We start from the raw sequence: 22,411 nt of genomic DNA, 5'->3' as shown, positions 1-22,411 counted from the left end.
CACAACAAATCGTTTCATTCGAGAAACTCCCGGAACCGCAGCGAATGTAGATGACTAAACCTTGCCATGGTATTCTTTAGCAATAAAATACTGCTTGTTGCAACTGTTTGATTTCAGAAATAGAAAAACTGCGAAAAAGTTTACAGAACGCTGGTGAGCTATAATGTCATGAATGCTTTTCTTCTTAAGTACTGCCCAATTTTATAACTCTTTCTGCAAATATTTATGCAGGTACTGTGACGCCATCTTGGGGCCAAGCCAATCTTCTGGAACTTTCCATTGCCGAGCTGAAACTGTCGCGTGAGTTGGGTGGTGGAGAGATTAGAGAAGTAGGAGTCGAATGTTAGCTGGTGTGCTATCCAACCCCGGCAAGGACATTGCTTAAAGTTTGACTGAATGAGTGCCGGAGCTGTATTTATCAATAAAGGCACAGCTGTGTACACAAAACTTGGACCTCCACAGTGGTGACCCCGATGATCCAAAACGGTGTATTCTACATTTTTACCAAGTATGCAGCCGACAACACAAAAACATCAAAAGAACAGACAACTTACGGCCGATGCAACTAAATGTTACTGCCTGGTCAGTGTGCCGGACCAGGACATCGACGGTCGCTTAATTGATTACCTCCGCGAGCCACCCGCTGCAGGCCTCAAAATGCTCCTCTTGCTCCGCGACAGAGCACCCAAACTCCTTCACTTAGATGGCCCTAGTGACCGCAAACCGTCCATGCTTGTGAACGAAATGCTCGCCTTGCTGAACGGCCATGTGCCCTGCCTCCTGCTCGTACAGATGTTCCGCGAACAGATGCCTGACGACATTCACCTGCTCCTCGTGGACGAGGATTTCACCGACCCCCGCCGGGTGGCTACCAATGCGGGCGTGCTGTGGCAGGCGATACCATCAATCACTTGTCGGCGGTGCCTCGTCGGCTCAAGCGGCCGCTCCCAGCCTCCGGCGAAGACACGGCAGTGTGGCCGGCCACGAGCGACGTTGGAACTGGATGTATTTATAAAGACACCGCAGTGTACACAAAACACGGACCTCGACAGTAGTGTAGTGTCACAGTGTAAAGAGGGAACAACGTCTATCCAAAGCCTGGTTTTGTGCTTACTTGCTTTCCCGACATCGGACGTTCAACGAAGTTAACGTTGACTTGATGTGACACTGTTTAATATGCACTATCCCATAAAATGTTCGGGGGTGCTGCGCCTTGCCTTTACAGTTTACATTCTCTGGTTTAATACAAGACATCAACACAAAGGGATTGAATGCCAATTGGTGTTCTCTATTTGATAATGTGAATTCCTACTTTTACTACGATTAGGTTTTTTATATTCTCCATAAATACGATGTCGTTCCTTGACAAACAAAAACGCTATCCAGAAGGCTCATTAGAAACATAGAAACATAGAAATTAGTAAGCAGACAGCAGCAATTTTACCAACCTTATGACTGTCACAAGCATTCTCTGACAACATTTAACTTCCCAATTTGCAGACAAATTTCTTAGATTAGGTTGAAAAAAATGATTTGAAATTAACGACCTTCAGCGATCAGTAAAATTACTGATGTTTAAGAAGGAACTGCAGATGCTGGAAAATCTAAGGTAGACAATAATGCTAGAGAAACTCAGCGGGTGCAGCAGCATCTATGGAGCGAAGGAAATAGGCAACGTTTCGGGCCGAAACCCTTCTTCAGACTTACTGATTATTAATTATTATTAATTATGTATTAATTAATTATTAATTTAAATTACTGATATTGGCATTGGTATGATAAAAGTTATCGGGAAAGCAAACAGCCCGCGTTCAACTTATCAGACATGTGACCCATTTTCATTGAACTCTGCGTCATTTAATAGGCGGCTCGATGTTCCGCTTACTTATAAAAGCATCAAGAACTAAAATTCCGTGAAGTTTGCATGGGATTGTCTATTATCATAAATCAAGGGATAATTTCTTATTTTTAATAAGGATTGTAAACTGTTCATACCAGTTGTTCAGCACGATGCTTCAGGTATCACATGCAGTGCTGATATCCTGTCCGCTTGTTTAGTTACTTGGAGGTCTTCGCTTTGTAATTCCTTCAGACGTAATAAACGACTGACATTTTGCCCAGAGCAATAACATTGAAATGCGATGTCCAATTAAATAGCGCGCCATAATCAACATAATGGTAAAATGTGGAATGTTATCCGAAACATTGAGCCGTATATTCAATTGACCCAGCGAAGGCGGTGGGATATTATTTGCATTGGCTTCGTTTCCACGTCATTGGCTTAGTTTCCACGTCTCATCAATCAGCTCCAAAGACCAATTCATTTCTCCCACCCCTCCCGTCGTCCTATCAATGAAGCTGTTCGTGTCACTAAAAATCCACTTATTTTATGGAGACATAACATAATCCAAGCTGTGAATGTATGAATTCTCTTTATTCAGCGCTTGTTATATTCAGATATCAATCGAATCAATTGATGGTCATGATTGAATGAATGAATGAATGAATGAATGAATGAATGATTGAATGAATGAATGATTGAATGAATGAATGAATGAATGAATGAATGAATGAATGAATGAATGAATGAATGAATGACTGATGAATGAATGAATGACTGAATGAATGAATGAATAAATGAATGAATGAATGAATGAATGAATGAATGAATGAATGAATGAATGAATGAATGAATGAATGACTGAATAAGTTATTGACGAGATATTCACATACAAGGAATTTGTCTTGGTGCTCCGCCCACAAGAGAAAACGACGTACAGTGACAGTTAAGAATGATACATAAAACAATGAGCATTAATAATAACACATTTTGATTAAACATGTGAATAAAATAAAACACCAGAGCAAAAGGAGGCTACACATTTTTGGTTATTGAGGAGCTCTGCTCAATAACCAAAAAGTATGGAGAAGTGATGTTGTGCAGCACGGAGGGTGGGTAATTGGGTGTGATGTGGTGATTGAAGAGGGGTGGGTGGGAAAGGGTCCAGTCTTCTCAGACTGGAGTCTTGCTTTATGTATGTGTGAAGTGGTGAATGGGGAGGTGGGAGTAGAAGTGCCCAGTCTTTGCAGACTGAGGTCAGGCTGTGAGTGGGTGTGAAGTGCTGGTTGGGGTGGGAAAGGGTCCACTCGTTTCAGACTGGAGTCTTGCATCAAGTAGGTGTGAATTGGTGAATGGAGAGGAGTGGATGCAGTAGGGTCCATTATTTGCAGACTGGGGTCTGGCTGTGTTTCTTGGGGAGGGGGGCAGGGGGTACCAGGATCACGTTTCTGCTTGTCAAACCTGCAGTAGAACTCATTCAGGGCGTTGGTCAGCTGACGATTGTCCAAAGAGCTTCCTCTTGTAGCTGGTGATTTCTTGCAAGCCCTTCCAAACTGAACAAGAGTCACTAGTTGAGAACCTGCCCCTCAACTTCTCAGAGTACTTTTCCTTGGCAGCTCTGATTCCCCTTCTCAGCTTGTATTTGGCCTGCCTGTAAAGGTCTGCATCCCCGCTTCTGTAGGACTCCTCTTGAGACTGTCGGAGCAGTGTTCTGCAGTAAACCAGGGCTTAATGTTGTTGAACCAGTTCCGGGTCCTAGTTGGAATGCAACTGTCCTCACAAAAGCTGACATACGATGATACAGTGTCTGTATACTCATCGAGGCTTATGGTTGCTTCCTGAACACATTCCCATCCGTGCAGTCAAAGCAGGATTGTAGGTTCTTAGTGCCATGGCTTGGCCCCCTTTTCGTTCTTTTGACCACAGGCTTGTTAGATTTTCGTTTCAGTATGTAGTTCCGAATAATGTGAACTGGACAATGATCAGAGATGCCCAGACCCGCCCGGGGAACAGAGGGATATGCGTTCTTAATTGACCTGTAACAGTAGTCAAGTGTTCTCTCCCCTCGGGTGGGCAGGTATCTTGAAGTCTGTACTTTGCAATTACAATAATATTATAGTAAACATTGTTGGTATATTTAATTAATAATTTTTTTTTCAGAATTTAATATCCGTAAAAAGGAATCAGGTAATCAGGATGAATTTATTACTCCACTTGATGTTTATTGCTAATGTTGACATTTGTGTGTGCAATGGCAGGGAAATCACATTGCCTTAAAAAACATCTTATATTACCTGGTTGGATAATAATCCCGTGCGCAGTGAAAATAATACAGGTGCATTACGAAAACGTACAGATATTTGATTACATAATATGAAAATAGGCTTTCATACTTAGCAGCCTATAATAAATATGTTGCCATGTTAGGAAGTAGGAAAAAAGTTTGTGTAAAACCAAAATCTGCGTTCGTAGAATTAGAATTGGTGAATCACAAAGAAACCGGAACAATAGAAACGAGAGAACAGTAGCAACATGAAAATAAAATATGAATTTGATAAAAGAATATAAATGTTAAATTGCCTGCTGAAAGCAAGCCAAAGGCTTGCTTATTAAGATGGATTGACTGACAATTAAAAGCGACCTATAACGTAACCGAAAATGTAATAAACTAAAAGATAACCATACTAATAATTTTCGATGAATTATTTTTACTAATATTATTCCAGACATGTCTGATCATTTGAAAACCGATGGTGAGTAACGTGATGTGTTGAGTAGAAGTAAAGTAAGCAATTGTATCAACGTTATTTTGCTTTGAAAACACAACTCTGTAAGTGTAATTTCTCGCGTTTTAATCACTTATTTGAATCAATTGCCACGTATTGTCAATGCTGTTACCTACACAGTTGCTCAACTCACTCCTTTCATTTTACCCTGGTTAACTCCAATAAACCAATTTTCAAAATGTAATTTCCCCTTTCGTGTGCATCTTCGAATGCTCAGTCTATACATTCATACTACATGGCGAAACAAAGTATTACTTTCACATTAGCAATGAAATAATTATGCTTATATAGATTGGGGTTTTTTTTTTTGCATGTATTACCCCACCCCCTGCCTTGCAGAAGACAGCATTTATTAAATACGGAAAACACGCACGGCATAAAAAGCAGTATGCCCTTTTCTTTGCACTGAAGTCACCGTAAAAAATAAATCACAAACTAGAACTTTATTGTCAATTTAAAAAATGTGTTGATCATACAGACCAGAAGCTTAAAGAAGCACAATCAGGTAGGTCCACGAATTTGTTTGATATTTCCGCCAAGTAAACGTCAAATTATGTCGTTCGATTGCAGTCTTCTTAAAAAACGATATTATCGAAAATTGCAATGATGAATTTTCCACGCAACTCCACCGAATAAATTAAAAGATATGATCAATTTGAATTTAGCAGTGGAACTTAAAAAATGGAAAATCACAGATGTTCCCGCAAAGAAAAGTTTGATTTTAGCACTCCTATGGGAAGCAGTCAATTTGTGCGCAGGCTCAGTAAACGTCTTAAAATCAATATAGCGTAATACGCAAATAGAATCGCATGTTTAAGTTTTCACCCATAACAGCGAGTTGAACATTGCAGTAGCATACTGCAATATTGAATTTAAATACCGAGCGCTGGGATGTAAGAGTTCATTATAATATTGTTTCAGATCATACACTTCTATTTCTATTTGCTCCGTCTAGGCCATGCCGAGTCTTACAGCAATTCCAACAATCGGTCCCATCTACTTAATTCCCATTTCGCACAAGTGGGCACTCCTTGATTCTCTTTTCACACAGACGTACACGTCACCAAATGTTCCAAAAATTAGGTCATTTTATGGGATGTGGGAGAAAACCGAATAACAGCAGGAAACCGAAAAGTAATTTCGCATCATGAAAAAACGATAGTTTTGCGAGATTTCCAAGTGGCGAACATTGGTCATTTGTTTTTGTGACTGTTACAAATCGACGGAAAGTGATCGAAGCATATTATATTTCCAGAACTACTGCAATTAACGGCAATTCGAACGGATCTCGGTGAGCCAATGTTATATGTTTTGTGCAATGTAAAACTGTCAGTAAATACGTTAGATTTTTCTTGTTATCGAAATATTTTGACGGATTTTTCAAAAGATTCCTTGTGGTTGATGGAAACATACAGCGGGCAGCGAATGGGTTAATATTACGGTGAATTATTAAAAAACATTTAAAGCACATATTATAATGAAAAACATAAGCATGTGCATGAAATTCGGTAGGACTATGCTAATTCTTACGCCTTCTCGACATTGGAAGATCCAACAACCAATGCGACCACCTTACTGAGATAAAACATTTAACTTCTGCGACCCATTTTGAATGGGTGCTGCATTAATTTTCAGCATTTTTTTAAAACTCAGCTGCCCCTTCCCTTAATTACATCCATGCTTCCTGCAATATTGCTGCTCAAATTTGTTGCCCACTTGAGGATGTAGATAAATGATGGACTCTGTTTAATATTTCGCTGCAATATATTTTACTGTTCGCGACTCACATTTCTCTCTGCACTCCTCGCCGTCTACTGTTCGAATTGACGGGTCTTATCGTCCTTCCATTATTTTGTCTTGCTTTTGAAATGCTTCTGGACAACTCTAAACTGTTCAATGACAACGCCGAACTGTGACGTGCTTGTTGTTAAAGCCCCTGTCCCACTTAGGAAACCTGAACGGAAACCTCTGGAGACTTTGCGCCGCATCCAAGGTTTCCGTGGGGTTCCCGGAGGTTTTTGTCAGTCTCCCAATCTGCTTCCACTACCTCCAACCTCCGGCAATCACCTGCAACCTCCGGGAACCGCACGGAAACCTTGGGTGGGGCGCAAATTCTCCGGAGGTATCCGTTCAGGTTTCCTAAGTGGGACAGGGGCATTACTTTCGGAAGTTGTGGCACTCTCTTTGATAAGTTCAAACACCCCACTATCCACGATTGTTAATTCGCCAACCGACCATTACCATGGCATTTTATTTACATCAGAATCCTCGACATTTGCTTTTATGTGAATAGAATTGTATCCTTTACAGCCAAAAGGAGAAAGAACGTTGAGTCATGCCATCTCTATTTAATATTTGAACCTTTTTAAAACTCTGAACACGTGTCCTCCCTTACGGAATCAATTGCTGTCCTACAATACCTGTTGCCTTGCAATGCACTTTGAATAAATTAGATGAATTCCCACGTTTCGTTTACTTACTTTCCTAGTTATGTGTCCATTCTCACAGAGAAACTGCTACTTATAAAGAATCAAGGTAAACAAAGGCTATATTCAAAGTTAATTCTTCAGTGAAATGCAATTGGCATTCCATCTCCTTTGGTGACTTTGTCAAACAGTTATGGCGGATTGGCAACTCTTTGAACTCTTCCATTTTTTTTTCAACCATATTCGATAAAACTTGGAGCACTTTCACACTCTTCGACTACATTTTGGGGCTAATTTCGTCGCGAGATCCGAGATTATTCGTGCCCATCGAAAACAGATTCAAGGTAAAGAGCGAAAGAAATCAGAAAGAAATTCATGTGAGCATTTGATCGTGATGAATGCTTTTATTCTGAATAAGAAATAACAAGCCAGTACCACGATAACCCAAGTATTTTGATTTTAAAATAATCTTAGAGTATATCTCAGCGTATATGGCCAAAAGCTGAACCTTTTTCTTCTAAAAGTTCCATTCAAAGTTGTGAACACTGCACGGATTATACTGCTATCAGACTATGAGTTATCAGTGTAACACCGTACTTACGGCTTTCATTGCTGACTTTCAAGCGGAATAATAATGGGCTGCAGCTTGTATCCAACAATCACTATATTTTTGATTAATATTTGTACAAAGAGCTATGGGAAATTCGGTGAGAAAAGGGAACACGTCAAACATTAGAACATTACTTTTCCGGATTGTTCCTGCCTTTATTGATAGAGGCAGTTCCAAGCAATAACACCAACTGAATTGTCATGCACTTAAAACATAATGAAATTAAACTGCCACGGCAACACTGCGGTTTAGTTAATAATTCCATTGATTTTGAAATCAAGGGAGCTGTTTTCGCATTTAAATTATCGTTCATTTCAGATATTTATTTTGCTAGTTTCTCAGTGCATCAGATAATCACAGACATTAATCAGTTGATTTAAAAAAGTCAGTGAGCTTTCAAATTTTATTAAGATGTTCATGCTTCGGCAGACAGTACAGTGGCTGACTCAACCACTGATCACATTTCGCGTCGAGCCCCGCTCCTCGACATTAAAGCCTTGGCGATCCCGAGCCTTGGTTGCGAGACAGATCACAGGTGAGGTCCCGGGCCGTGGCAACATTACGCACGTTCCTTATCGTTTGGCATAGGCACTAACAACGAATGCAATCATCACATGCAATTGTCAGAATTATAAGTAACACTCTAACTACATCAAGATTCCTGCATTTGCAGTTTCTTGTCCCGCCAGTCTGACGTATTGGCCTTCGCATGACAAATTGATATTTTATTCAATGGAAGGGGATATTGATCTGAGCATGGTTCGCCATATCCTGCAAACCAACTTTCAATGAAAACGAACAAATATGTGTTTTATTTGTTTGCAGAAGTTAAAGAACTAAAGAAAAATAATGGTATGTAACAACTTGAGAAGGGTTGCATCGACGAGCTGTTCCGCACAGTCGGCATCTATATTATTTTGGGTTATACATCAAGGAAAATGCTGCTGCAGCTGCAGCTCTCGACCAGAGAATGCCCAGAAAATGTTTTCAACGGGCTCTTCAACTACAAGCGTGTGTATTGCAATCCTATTCGTGAGAATACAGACGAAAATAAGTATTTTTAATTCTTACTTGTCATATATTTGAATTATCAGTACTTAAGCATCCAGTGATTTAAAGGAAACTTTTAAATTATTTAGTACGATTTGACATATTTTAACTCACAAATTATTAATAGCCTTGGGCCCGTGTTGAGGTGAGGGCGCCGTTCTAAAAATGCAAAACATGCTCAACTCCAACTGCGTGTCAAAGAGGCATTGGGACAACGCCACTGTATGGACTCATTACCAACCGATCGCGTACAAATTTCTGGACATCCGTTAGCCCCTAATTTCCATGCTCACGAGCACAGAAAAGAAGCGCGCAATTGACGGTTAAAATTGTGGAGGCCTCATCACAAGAATGTAACTGAACAGGACGAAAATAAGTGGGTTATTGGAGTATTCATTTTTCAGTTATTCTTCCTCGGTTTAAAAATATGCTTCCCATTTGAGATTGCTTCCCATTTGAGATGTAAATGTTTGTCGATCACGATTCGTTTTTTAAAAAATCCGAAAAACTGATTGGACATTCTCTTAACTTTCAGAATTGAAAGTAAACTGCATACCAGGTGACTATTTTCACGTGTTTATTTTTCTTTCCATTCCATGCAGTCTTCCTTGAATTTGTTCATTATTATTAAACGAATCGAGCCCATTAATTATTCCGGGAACATGAACGACAGCAATAACTGAACCTATCAACATTTTTCACGTAGGTTCAGTAAACTGAAGGCAAATGGATTAACTCAAAGTAAATGAATATCTGAACGTATAATTTGGTTTATTGGTCACTCAATATTACATAAGAAGTAGAAACTACAGAAGTATTTTTCCCACCTATCGAAAAAACAGATGGAAGAAAGTTTGATTACGAAGTGATAATACACATCAGCAAAGTCTGAAAAATAATCTGTTCACTTTTACCTAAATTACTCATTGGACTCGAATAAATTCCTGATTAACTAAAAACGGCGATTATTATTAACCAGTACAAAGAAAATATTTCAAAACGCCTTCAGTGCGTTCTCTCCGTACCCCTAAACAACTAACAGGAGGCATCAGGGAAAGTTTGTTGTTAAATTCCGGAGATCCAATCGGTCGATTCCCTTGTCCTTCCACTCGTCAATCAAGAGTCCACAGTTTTTCCACAGTAACATTTACATTTCTCTGTGAACCCTTTAAGTCGATATCAAATTTCATTTTGTATATGCCTTGAAGTTATTGGACTGAAGTTATGCTGACATTTATAATGTGACGCTCTTCAAAGCGCAGCCGAATGAGAATGATTGATCGATTATATTTTCCAGACCGAGAAAAGCTCGAAGCTATTCAAAAAGATATCGGTAAGTACACTCCAATCAATTGCTAAGTATTCATTCCTAATGATGCCCTGATGGGAGTACAATTCAACATGATGTTTTCAAGCCAAGTGTAACTGACTGAAATAGTCCCTTGAATGCCATTAATACTGTATATATTTTTACATGTTCACAGTGCAGCTGTTAGAGCTGAAAGATAAAGGTAAAAGTTATCCGGCCAAACATCATGTGCTGAAATAGGTTGGATCAAAAATAAGCGAGATATTGATAAGAAAAAACAATAAAAAAGGGGATACTTTCTAACAAAATAAGAAAGTCAATCCAAGGGGGAGAAATTGCGATAAGTAGTATTAAGATTGCTATGCTTTAAATACATTAATTGATGTGGTATAACCACGATGAAGATAATTAAAGCGTTAATTATTAATAAAATGTTTTAAGATAGGGTAGAATTTGAACTAAATATCAATTATATAGTCGTTCTCTGATACACCAATATTCAGGGCCGGCCTTAAGCCGATTGGACCGATTGCTCCCAATTGGGCCCCAGGTCCAAGGGGGGGGGGGCACTAATGTTGCTTTGTTAAATATAGATTTTTTTTAAAACATTCGCCATCCGGATTTTTTTTTTAACGAGCATGGATAACAACCGCTGCACGGCAATCAGACACAAACGATTCGTTAAATACTACTATTAGCACTTGTTAACAACCAGTAGTTAAGAAGTAGTTGTACAATGTATCATCAATGCATCGATCTACATTCCTCAGTAAATGTAATTGTGTTTTGAACAAGTATTAATAACGCCGCGTTCATTTGAATTCACGCGGCGTCATTAATACTTGTTCAAAACACAATTACATTTACTGATGAATGCAGATCGATGCATTGATGAAACATTGAGAATTTCTTAAAACTCACCATCATGATTGAGGGCTCCGGACCGCGAGAAGGGGCTTCTTCTTTGAGTGCAGGTTCGTCATTCACCTACCGACCCACGTTGTGTCTTTCTCTGTCTTTCGCTCTCCCCCCCCCCCCCTCTCTCTCTCTCTCTCTCACACACACCCTGTCGCCATCACTGTTTATGTTGAACTTATAATGCAGAGACCGGGCTTGAAGTGCTTCTGTGAAACAAAAAGATAAAGAGCTGGTTTCAGTCCAACAGCAGCCTGAAGCACTTCAACCTCTTAGCCCTGTGACCAGCTGATTCAAGTGTTGTGCGACAAAAGTTAAATTAATAGTAGTTATATTTGTATGAATTAATATGCGGAATGGTTTCTTTAGAACTTGAAGAAATGCGTCGACAGAAGAGTAAGCTACATTATCCGGTGTCTACAGTAGGCACCAATCGTTTTTTTCCTGTAGAATTTAGCATGGCTGCAACGCTGAAACACTGATATTCATTTATTTATATGTTACCATAAATTAGAAAGCAGTTGAAATTCAACAGTGCAAAGATTGAAATATTGGAATTAATGGCGAAGTATTACAATGCAAGTAAATAATAACGTATGTTTTGGGAAAGTTCGTTGAAATAAAATAGCATTCATCCTGCTTCACCAATGTAAATTATATATTTTTTAAACATGCCAGGATTGATCAACTGGTCACGAAAGTGCTAATTTCATAGTCTCAATTTCAATGAAACACAATTTAACGAAATGTATAGGATAGTTACCTTGCCAAATACATCCATGTAGGGAACGGTTGATGGAGGACGGGGCAGTAAAAGAATGCAGTCTGAATTCCTCGCAATTGCATCGAACAATATCAGAGTAACACTTATTTAAAACAAACCCGGAAATAACACATTTCAATTTAAAATGTGTTTTTTAATGTTTCCTTTAAGGTTCTTCTGTGCAGGAATGCGGTAAGAGCGTAAAAACAAATCAAACATATATATATAACTTCAAACCAAGACTTAATCTGCGCCTCATTTAATTGTCATTACATGTTTTCAGATAAAGAGCTTTCTATAACGAAATCAGGCACGTAATATAAAAAGGCTTGGAAGACTTACAAAATGTAATTTCTGACAAAATGATTCAATGCTTAGCAAGGCACGAGAATACAGCTCAGATTACAACACTACCATGAAGTTATCAAGCCTGATAGATATCTGCATACGATCAGCCTCCTGCGTACCATGGAATAAGCTCCACGCCTGTCCACACTCTCTCTATAGCTCAGGGCCCCCGATCCTGGAAATACACTCATTAATCTTATCCGAACTATTTCCAGCTCGCAAACCTATTTCCCATGTGTTTAAGAAGGAACTGCAGATGCTGGAAAATCGAAGGTACACAAAAATGCTGGAGAAACTCAGCGGGTGCAGCAGCATCTATGGAGCGAAGGAAATAGGCAACGTTTCTGGCTGAAACCCTTCTTCAGACCCTTCTGCATATCCTTTCTGAAGAAGGGTTTCGGCCCGAAACGTTGCCTATTTCCTTCGCTGCATAGATGCTGCTGCACCCGCTGGGTTTTTCCAGCATTTTGGTGTACCAACATATTTCCCATAGCAGGCTGACCAAACCTGCACAAAATACTACAAATGCGGCCTTGGCAATATATTGTACAACAGTACAATTACATCCCAAATTATATACTAAATACCCCGACTGCAACGTATCGAAAACCTTCCTGAGACCGCTAAGATCTTCTGAAACCAATCTGCTAGTGATTCCCAGAGTAAATACAAAACATGGGAAAGCAGGATTTAGTTACTATGCAACAAATAGCTGGAATAAACTTCCTGAAGATTTAAGACTTGCCTCAACTTTGACCACTTTTAAAACAAGACTGAAAACTTTTATGTTTACTTTAGCTTTCAGCTAAATCTTAACTACATTGCACTTTTAACTTTTGCACTTTTTATAATGCATTTTTAATTTTGCTTTTCATTTCTTTTAGTTCTTCTATTTTATTTCATTTTATTATTTCATTTATTGTATGACATGTTTTTATGTGAAGCACTTTGAGTCTGCCTCGTGTATGAAATGTGCTATATAAATAAAGTTACCTTGCCTACATGTGAAGCTAGTTTCAGGGTAACGTGTACCTAAACCTCTATATCGCTCTGCTCTAAAGCACTCCATGGGGCTCTGCTATTCATTGTGAATATCCTGCCTGTTTGACTTCCCAAATTGCAACATCTCATTCTTGCGTCAATTTGGAGCGTCAGTGGAATGTCATCATCTCGGCTCTTTTAAATATCTTGATTATCATAATTTCAGGCCCTGTTCTGGCGCAGACATCTGTGTCAATGGTTTTCAGAAGAAATGGAAAAGGGTTGTTGAGGTCTGCTTCCTCATTAGACGTGCATAATGGACCTACATTTCATTCTTTATCTTAATTGTAGGTTCTATCAAACCTTGCGTTGTGAAGAGATTTCTGACTTGTTTTTCCCTGAGTCCAGTGTAAATGAAAAAGGTCTCGATGACCATAAACGATTTATCTGCCGAAAACCAGAAAACTTTTCACATTGAGGAGCATGTGTGGGGAAACATATCCTCTTAACAGTTAATTAATATTATGGAGTTAAAGTATTTAATTCAAATGTAACTTCATGAAAATGTATTGCTTTGGCATTTCAGAAGTTCACACACTTAAGTCCACGTTGGAGATAGCAAGTAAGAGATCACCACTGGCGGCTATTGTAATTTAAACACCATGCATGTGGAAAGTAGGGATAACGTAGAATTAATATGCACCTGAGAGAGAATTGGTTTACAGAGATAAAAAACGGGAAGAAGTAAATGAGAGATTGCAGACACAAAATGCAGGAGTAATTTCTCCATCTCTGGAGAGAAGTAATGGGTGACGTTTCGGGTCGAGACCCTTATTCAGATTCCTTCGTCAGATGAGAGATTGTTTTCAGAGCTGGCATGCACACAATGGGCGGAAAGGCATCCTTCCATATCGTGAGGATATAAATAGTGAAATAATAAATCTTGGATTTGGTCGACAGCTTGAGAGAAGTGCAGTTACGAAAATGTTGTTTTATGAATTGAAGAGCTCCATATACGCATTTATATGCGGAACATCTCCATTTATCGAGTTAATATTTTCACCCAGAATGTATTTCATCTAACTGTCAAAGTAGGTATATGTATGCGGTACACATCTATTACTATTGGCATAACACGGCGGGGATCAGATTTGCGGCAAATATTAATATATTTTACATTCCTTTGTGATATTTGCACTACCAGTGTGGGCAAGTTGGGCCCAATGGCCTGTTTCCACACTGTATCACTTTCCAAAAACTAACACTTCAATATCTTCACAATCTGAAAAAAGATATTGTCATAGAGAAATAAAGAACTGTAATTGACTTTGTCCAAATAGGTTTAGTATTTAATGATCGAAACTTTAAATCTGACATAACGAAACTGGATATGATAAATAGGGAGAACTGTGCGGAAGAAATCATATGCATTTTCAAACAACGCTCTTGCATTTTGCCTTGGCAAACGTGTCCCGTTGAACTGACATAAATTCTGGTATTTTTGTACCATGTGATGCTAAAGCCTTGATTTTTTGCTCAGGAAAATAATCGGAAAGCGCACTAACGTTTATATTTTATTCAAAAAGAGAACGATTTGCACCTCAAAGATGAAGGTAACAATTGTCAATACTGTTGTAAACTGTGCGCATGCGCATCTGGAAGTATGAAATTAAAATGTTTCAAGGCTAAACGTTGGCCAATAATTATTTTGTGGCATTTTACACCCCAGAACTTCTGAAACATGTCAAGAGTGATGGTGAGTGAATAAAAACATAAGTTACTCATCGGTCCATAAAATCTCGAACCAGGCATGCTGAAGGGGAAAACACACGTATGGTTGCGCCCCAATTGATACAACATTCGAAAGTATATAAAATGTTGGAGGGAGATAAGTCAACTAAGCCAATGTCAAATTTAACATTCACCAGCCTTTCAGGTTAATCTACCAATGTATGCTGCTATTTCTAATCTATTCTGTCACCCGGGTACTGCACCTGACCGTGTTGTGAGTTTTATTTCGTTTAGTTTATTTCAGTTTAGTATAGTTTAGATTAGTTTAGTTTCGTTTGGTTTAGTTTAGGTTAGCTTAGCACCTCCACAGACACCTCTGTCAAGCTTCTCAAGTTTGCGGACGACACAACCCTGACTGGACTGATCCAGGATGGGGAGGAATCTGCCTACAGATAGGAAGTGTCACCGCTTGCGTCCTGGTGCCGTCGCAACAACCTAGAGCTCGATGCTCTGAAAACAGTGGAATTGATTGTAGCCTTTAGGGGAGCTCCCCCTCCCCTCACCCCACTCACCATCAACAACACCACAGTCACATCTGAGTATTTTATGTTCCTGGGAACCATCATTTCCAAGGACCTTAAGTGGGGGGCTACCATCGACTCCACATTCAAAAGGGCACAACAGAGGATGTACTTCCTACGGCTGCACAATCTGCCACAGGTAAAGATGGTCCCCTTCTACACGGTCATCGTAGAGTCTGTTCTGACCTTCTCCATCGTGGTCTGGTTTGGCTTAACCACCAAGCACGACACCTGGAGGCTGCAGCGAATTGTCCGATCAGCAGAGAAGATAATTGGCTACAACCTTCCCTCCATTGATGAACTGTACACCGCAAGGGCCAGGAAGCGAGCGGACAAGATCATCTCTGACCACTCTCACCCTGGCCACAAATTATTTGAATCACTTCCCTCTGGAAGGCGACTCCGGACTGTCAAAGCTGCTACAGCCAGACATAAAAACAGTGTTTTATCTACGCGTAGTTGCTCTACTCAACAGCCAAAAATCTGTAGCCTCCCTTTGATCTGGTATTTTGTTGGTTCACATGCTTGATCAAAGGTGTTTTTAATTATTGTTCAAGAAGGAACTGCAGATGCTGGAAAATAGAAGGTAGACAAAAGTGCTGGAGGAACTCAGCGGGTGCGGCAGCATCCGTGCGTTTTCCTGCTATGAAATCGACTTTGATGGCATCGTCATAACGTTATTGTCAAAATACATTTTCTGTACTAAGCCAATTTTCCGCGTGGTCAGATCTGGTCAGTGTATGCAACTTTAGAAAACAAAAGCAAATATAGAGGAAATAGAGCGGACAAGGACGCAACATCCATGTTTAGTCGAATCGAACCAGCATGTCTGTATACAATAGCAAGTTTTGTGTTCAACTGCGGCAGAAGGGATTAAACCATTATCAAATAAAAGAACAATATGACACCTTATCTCAGTCATTGTTGCTTTAATATATGTTGCTTCGCTTTTTATTCTCGCAGAGGAACAGATACGTGAAACCCAAGAGGGTAAATGGCTTATTTTTCATTCACTTTGAGCTGTTTTTTCTGCGGCCGAGACAAATGAACAAAAAATGTTACGAGGTGCTGTCATTACTCTCGCACGTCTGACATCAGTGGCCATAGAGGCTACCTCCTGAGATCTACTGATCATCTTTTACAGTAGAGAAAACTCTGCTTTGCGCAAATGGTTATATTGAGGACCAGTCATAAAGATATTGAATGACGAGGAAGCATTGAGGGGATAGGTTGTCTATTCCTGGTCCTACTTTTGTTGTGTTTGCCTGTGAACATTCAGAATTATGATTACAAAGTGATTGCGTTGCATGATAAGCAGTGCTTCTGTGCATAGTTGTGTGTTAACTGCACGGCTTATCGGTGGACGATAGATTGAGCACTGAATTCCAAACTAAAGTGCGAGGGCAAACGACAATGCACGCAGTCAACATCCACGTCGGTTGAATATCAGACTGAATCGCACTGAAGAAGTGTCCAGACGTCACCTCTCCGTGTTCTCAAGAGATGCTATCTGACCCGTTGAGTTACTCGAACACTGTGCGTCCTATTAATCACAATCGCAGTTCTTTGTTTCATCTCCCTCCACACCATCCGCCCTGCGTACGCTCGGTTATTACGAGTGTTACGAAGGTTTAGTGCATTATAATTAGAATTATTGGTTTAATCAACTTACCTTCAAAAACAGTGAGATCTTTTATTAAAGCATTGTTCAATCGAATAATTGTGCAAAATACTTCAGACAACGGCATGTTTTCCGCCAACGGAGTCCTAACCAGCTGCATTAAGTTACGCCTCACATTCGGAGCATATCCGAGCACCTACGAAGAATTTCCAGATTTGAACAGCTGAAAATAATTCAATTTCCTATCGTGTTATGGTTCAATCTTAATTTTATATTTAATGTTTTACTTTGTCATAAAAGTTGCAAGTGATATACTTTTCTACTCGGACAAACAAATACTTAAACGATATAATTGAGCACATCGATAATGGGTAATATATTTCCTAGAACGTAAGAAAATAGAAGCGATTCGACTGAACGTTGGTAAGACCATTGATCTCCAATGTATTGTATTGATTCAGTTATTTACCTGAAGGCATTTTCCATTGTTCCACCGAATGATCTGAGCTTCAGCCATATTTTCTGACACTGGACAGAAATAATCCAATATGTATCTTGCACTGTTCCCCCGGTATCCTGCATGTAACGACGCAGGAGTATACAAAATAGTTTTGAAATAAACAAGATGGGATTGTGATTTTTAAACCTAAGGGCATCTATTAGAGTGAGCGCCAAACGTGACATGCATAATTCGGAAAATATCATTTTATCAGTTCTATTACACTCTATAGATCTGAAACAACTAAGGCATTACTGTATTACACACATTACATTTTGCACGTAGGATATAGCAATAAAATCTCCATTAATTTAGTCAAATGAGCCTATACGGAATTCAAAGTGATTACAGTGTTCATGAACATTCCGTAAAAAACAAACATGAGTAAATTGATTCCATTTGTTTAATTCACAAGTGAAGGCACTAAAATGAAATACTGTTGGGAGTGACCTTTAAAAACGGAAACGTGCGTGGTTGAGGTGTCCAATTCTATCAAGGCACAGGAGACTGTAGATATTGCAATCTAGAACAAAATAATAACGCCCTGGAAGAGCACAACTGGTCAGGCGGCACCTGTAAAAAACGTGTACGCTTCCGACACAAAATGACGATTATCAAATTGCCTCGTAGATGCTGTTTGGCCCGCTGAGTTCTTCTAGTTGGTTGCTGTTTATTGCGACATGGCGTCGTTACGCGAAATGTGCAAACATACAACAGGTGCATATTTCAAAACATTTCGTAATGCAGATATATATGGCTATGATCCACCACCTAAAGTGAAAGGAATGTTTCCCGCAGCAGAAACTGTGCAACGCTATAAAATCACACAACTCCTGTCATACGTTTAATCAGATGGCAACTGCATAAAGGAGTGACTTTGCAACGTCGGGTGCAGGTCATTCATGTACAAGATTTCTATGGATTCAATGCTTTGCATTACACTGAATAAGTGAGGTATCAGACGACGACTAAACTCCTTTGTTTTACGCAATGCGTAATGATTATACCAAGATATACAGAATTGCGATTGTAAAAATACTATGCAAACCTCTGCCTCTTATAATGTAGAGGAACTACTTCGTCGGCAAGAATCAGGTGAGATATCCCATTAACCACATTTGGAATAGGCAGAATACTAAGATTTAAAAATATCCGTGTTTTTAAATATTCGGTTGTTCCCATAGTGATCATAAGAAACCGGTAGAACAATGCACTGGTGATTTGGGCACTTTAAACATAACATTATAATTTTAATGGGGATTCAGTATTCAGTATTTACTTTAATGTCATTTTAACTGAGTACTTACATACACAGAAGAAACGAAACATTGTTTCTCAATCAGTTTCCGCCAGTGCAGTTAATATAAACAGATTAATACATATAGCTTTAAAATTAATATTAACATATCTAAAATAGGCCTAAAAATTGAAATAAAAACAGACATTCAGAACAGTGGCTTTGCTTTGACAGGTGCATAGCTGTCAATGTATGGGCGAGGTTAGATGTGTTGGTGTATGATGTATGGGGAGAGGACACAGTCCGTTAACCAGTCTTATTGCCCGTGGAAAGAAGCCGTGTAGCTGTGTAGATAACAATGATTCTCAGTAAATGTATTTGAGACAAAGATAATATGCTATGCCAAGTTTTAAGATGTAATGTATACACATCAAATCCGCATTATAAAGTTAAGCAAATTCCATATTGGACTAATTACTCTGAAATCAGGAGAAACATGAATATTACAATATTACGAGATGGGTGCCAAAAGATATTAAATAATCTTCCCAATGTTCCGTTCATCTGATTCATCTTGAGGTATAATTGTAAACGCAAACGCACAAATACATTAGCGTTGATAGTTTCGAATCCATTGAGGATCTATTCACGGTGAACATCCAGTGACATAATTCATAAGACAGTGAATGCATTCAGTGAAGCTATGGTCGCCAATGAAAATAAAAAATTTCAAAGCAAATGAATGTCTCCAATTATTGCCACACTTAACAGGGAATTATGCTAACTTAAATAAATTAATGGATATTGATATTAAGCGGAATTGAAAAGCAAAAGTTCTATCCGTTCTTTCCAGTTTCTGGCTACAGTTGTAGGTTAGAAATTGGGCACTTGCTTCGTGGTGAGAAACATATATAACACAAAATATTCCAACACAATTTACATTCACTTTGAACTGTTTGTTTTTTGTTACTCAGGCACAGGAGGAGGTAATTATACATTAAAATTCATCAGAAGGTGCCTGGGCGTAATAAGAATTACTTTAATAACATATTCTTCAGTTATTTATATTTGTGACCCAGTTAATATTAATACTTTGAAAGAAACATAGAAACACAGAAAATAGGTGCAGGAGTAGGCCATTCGGCCCTTCGAGCATGCACCGCCATTCAATATGATCATGGCTTATCATCCAACTCAGTATCCTGTACCTGCCTTCTCTCCATACCCCCTGATCCCTTTAGCCACAAGGGCCACATCTAACTCCATCTTAAATACAGCCAATGAACTGGCCTCAACTACATTCTGTGGCAGAGAATTCCAGAGATTCGCCACACTCTGTGTAAAAAAATGTTTTTCTTATCTCAGTCCTAAAATATTTCTCCTTTATCCTTAAACTGTGACCACTTGTTCTGGACTTCCCAAACATCGGAAACAATCGTCCTGCATCTTGCCTGTCCAACCCCTGAAGAATTTTGTAAGTTTCAATAAGATCCCCCCTCAATCTTCTAAATTCAAGCGAGTACAAGCCGAGTCTATCCAGTCTTTCTTCATATGAAAGTCCTGACATCTCAGGACTAAAGAAAAGTTGATAATTAATTTACTGCCTTCAGGATGAATCCCACGCCTTCATTATACAGCTGTATGCTAAAACCTTGCTTTTCATGCAGTTGCGGACGTGGAAAATCAGCATTTATGCAGTTTTCTCTTCAATTTATTATGCAGTTTTCTAATCAATTTATAAAATGCGCTACTCTTGACATTTTCAATGTATGTCCAAATTAAGTATAAAAATAATAGTGAAAGTATTCCTTTTGAATACATGCAGGATTACTGAATTACTCTTTCAAATGCCAGGTATCGGCTATAATAGCGAAAGTGATATTAGGTAATTTGTACCATTGAGAACTAATTCCAAACAGCTAAATATTTTCCCTCGGATCAACACTCTCGGGTCAACCTGGTGTGATTGTTTCTTCTTTTGAATCAAGCAATCCTTCATTCAATTTAATTAAATGTAATACTCACTTGTACTTCAGACCTGTCGAAATTACGAAAACAGCTGAGTGAAGCAGGTAAAAGATGTTAATCCAACAAAGATAAACTATGAAATGTTCCAAGAAAGATAATTCCAATAATTCCAAAAAGATAACTCCCATATAGTTTTGCAATGCAATTGTAAGGTGCACTTTCTCCTCTCATGGACCCATGAGGAATGAGCATAACGAAACAAGGTGAAAACATATGTAAGCCAAATATATCAAATATTTTCCCAAATGGGTAAATAATTACTTTTTAAATCGTAAGTGTGAAAATGTTAATAATATAATTTAAAGGGGCAAATACTTAGCGCTATTAAAATATGGACCATCGCGAAACGCCAGCGTGTATTGCATATCTAATTGGTCTTGGGAAAGTGGTGCTGATCCACGCTTTCTAACTTCTGAACCCCACGTCATAACAATATTGCGGCCATAGTTTACTGCAGAGACCTCGAAACTTTCATCCAATGATGAAATTATAGCACCTGGTTTAAACAAGAGAGTGATTCATGACTTAGAGGCCAAGTATTCTGTATTTTTATGTGTTTTTGCGTGAGCGTCGAGGAGGTGATACGATTATTTTCCCCTTCTTTTCCTTATACTTCATCTAAACTACATTGTAAAGTAGCAGTATCAAAGCACTGCTAGCAAAACCTGCTGCTTTGCATTAAATGGGTATCTTCACTCTTCGACACTACTCGCATGCGGAAAATTCGCCGAGTTTATCGTATGCTGGACATTGGCATGGAAATAAAATGTGGATGAATACCGAGCTTTCAACGGACAATATATCTCTGAGGATACATATTTGATGGAAATCAGATATGTGCGAAGCACTTGATTCAACTACCAAGTTTCATGATGAGCGTTTGAAGTCACTGGGCCTGCTGTACTCGCTGGAGATTAGAAGAACGAGAGGGGACGACATTGAAACCTACCGAACAGTGAAAGGTCTGATTAGTGAAAGTGAAGAGGTCGTTTCCACTAGTGGGAGAATCTAGGACCACAATAACAAGGGTCTAGGACGTACCTTTAGGAAGGAGATGAGAAGAAATTTCTTCGGTCAGATGGTGTTGAATCTGTGGAATTAATTGCCACAACGGCTGTGGAGGCCGTCAATAGATATTTTCAAGACGGAGGTTGACAGATTTTTAATCAGTAATGTTGTCAGGGGGCATGGGGAGAAGGCAGGAGAAAGGGGTTGAGAGGGAAAGATTGAGCACCGATGATTGATTGACGGATTAGACTTGATTGGCTGAATTCTGCTCCTAGAACCTTTGAACTTATGAACATGCTTCGAGTTCTTGAACAGATGAAATGTAAAGTGGATATTTTCTCTTGCACATAAAATACCGCTATGTATCACATCTAACATCTGTGGACATCCGTTTGAGACGGAGTTGGGACGCCTTCGAGTTCCTCAGAGAGCCGTGAACTTCTTTAAGGCACAGATCAATCGAATCTTGACAATCGGGTCGGTGAAGGTATCAAGAGTGGAGAAGTACAGGTGATAATCAGACCAGATATGTATTTATTAAATGATGGAGCAATTTGCAGTGTCGAACCTACTCTGGTTCCTAATCTGTATGTTTGACATTCGCTGCTGAACATCCGGTCTTTAACTGGTTGTGTTATTTTCCAATCTACCCGTAATGAAATATGTCCCATTGCTTGC

The sequence above is a fragment of the Amblyraja radiata genome, chromosome 30 (genome assembly GCF_010909765.2).
Source record: "Amblyraja radiata isolate CabotCenter1 chromosome 30, sAmbRad1.1.pri, whole genome shotgun sequence".
Classification (NCBI taxonomy): domain Eukaryota; kingdom Metazoa; phylum Chordata; class Chondrichthyes; order Rajiformes; family Rajidae; genus Amblyraja; species Amblyraja radiata.
Note: the sequence above shows the minus strand (reverse complement) of the source record.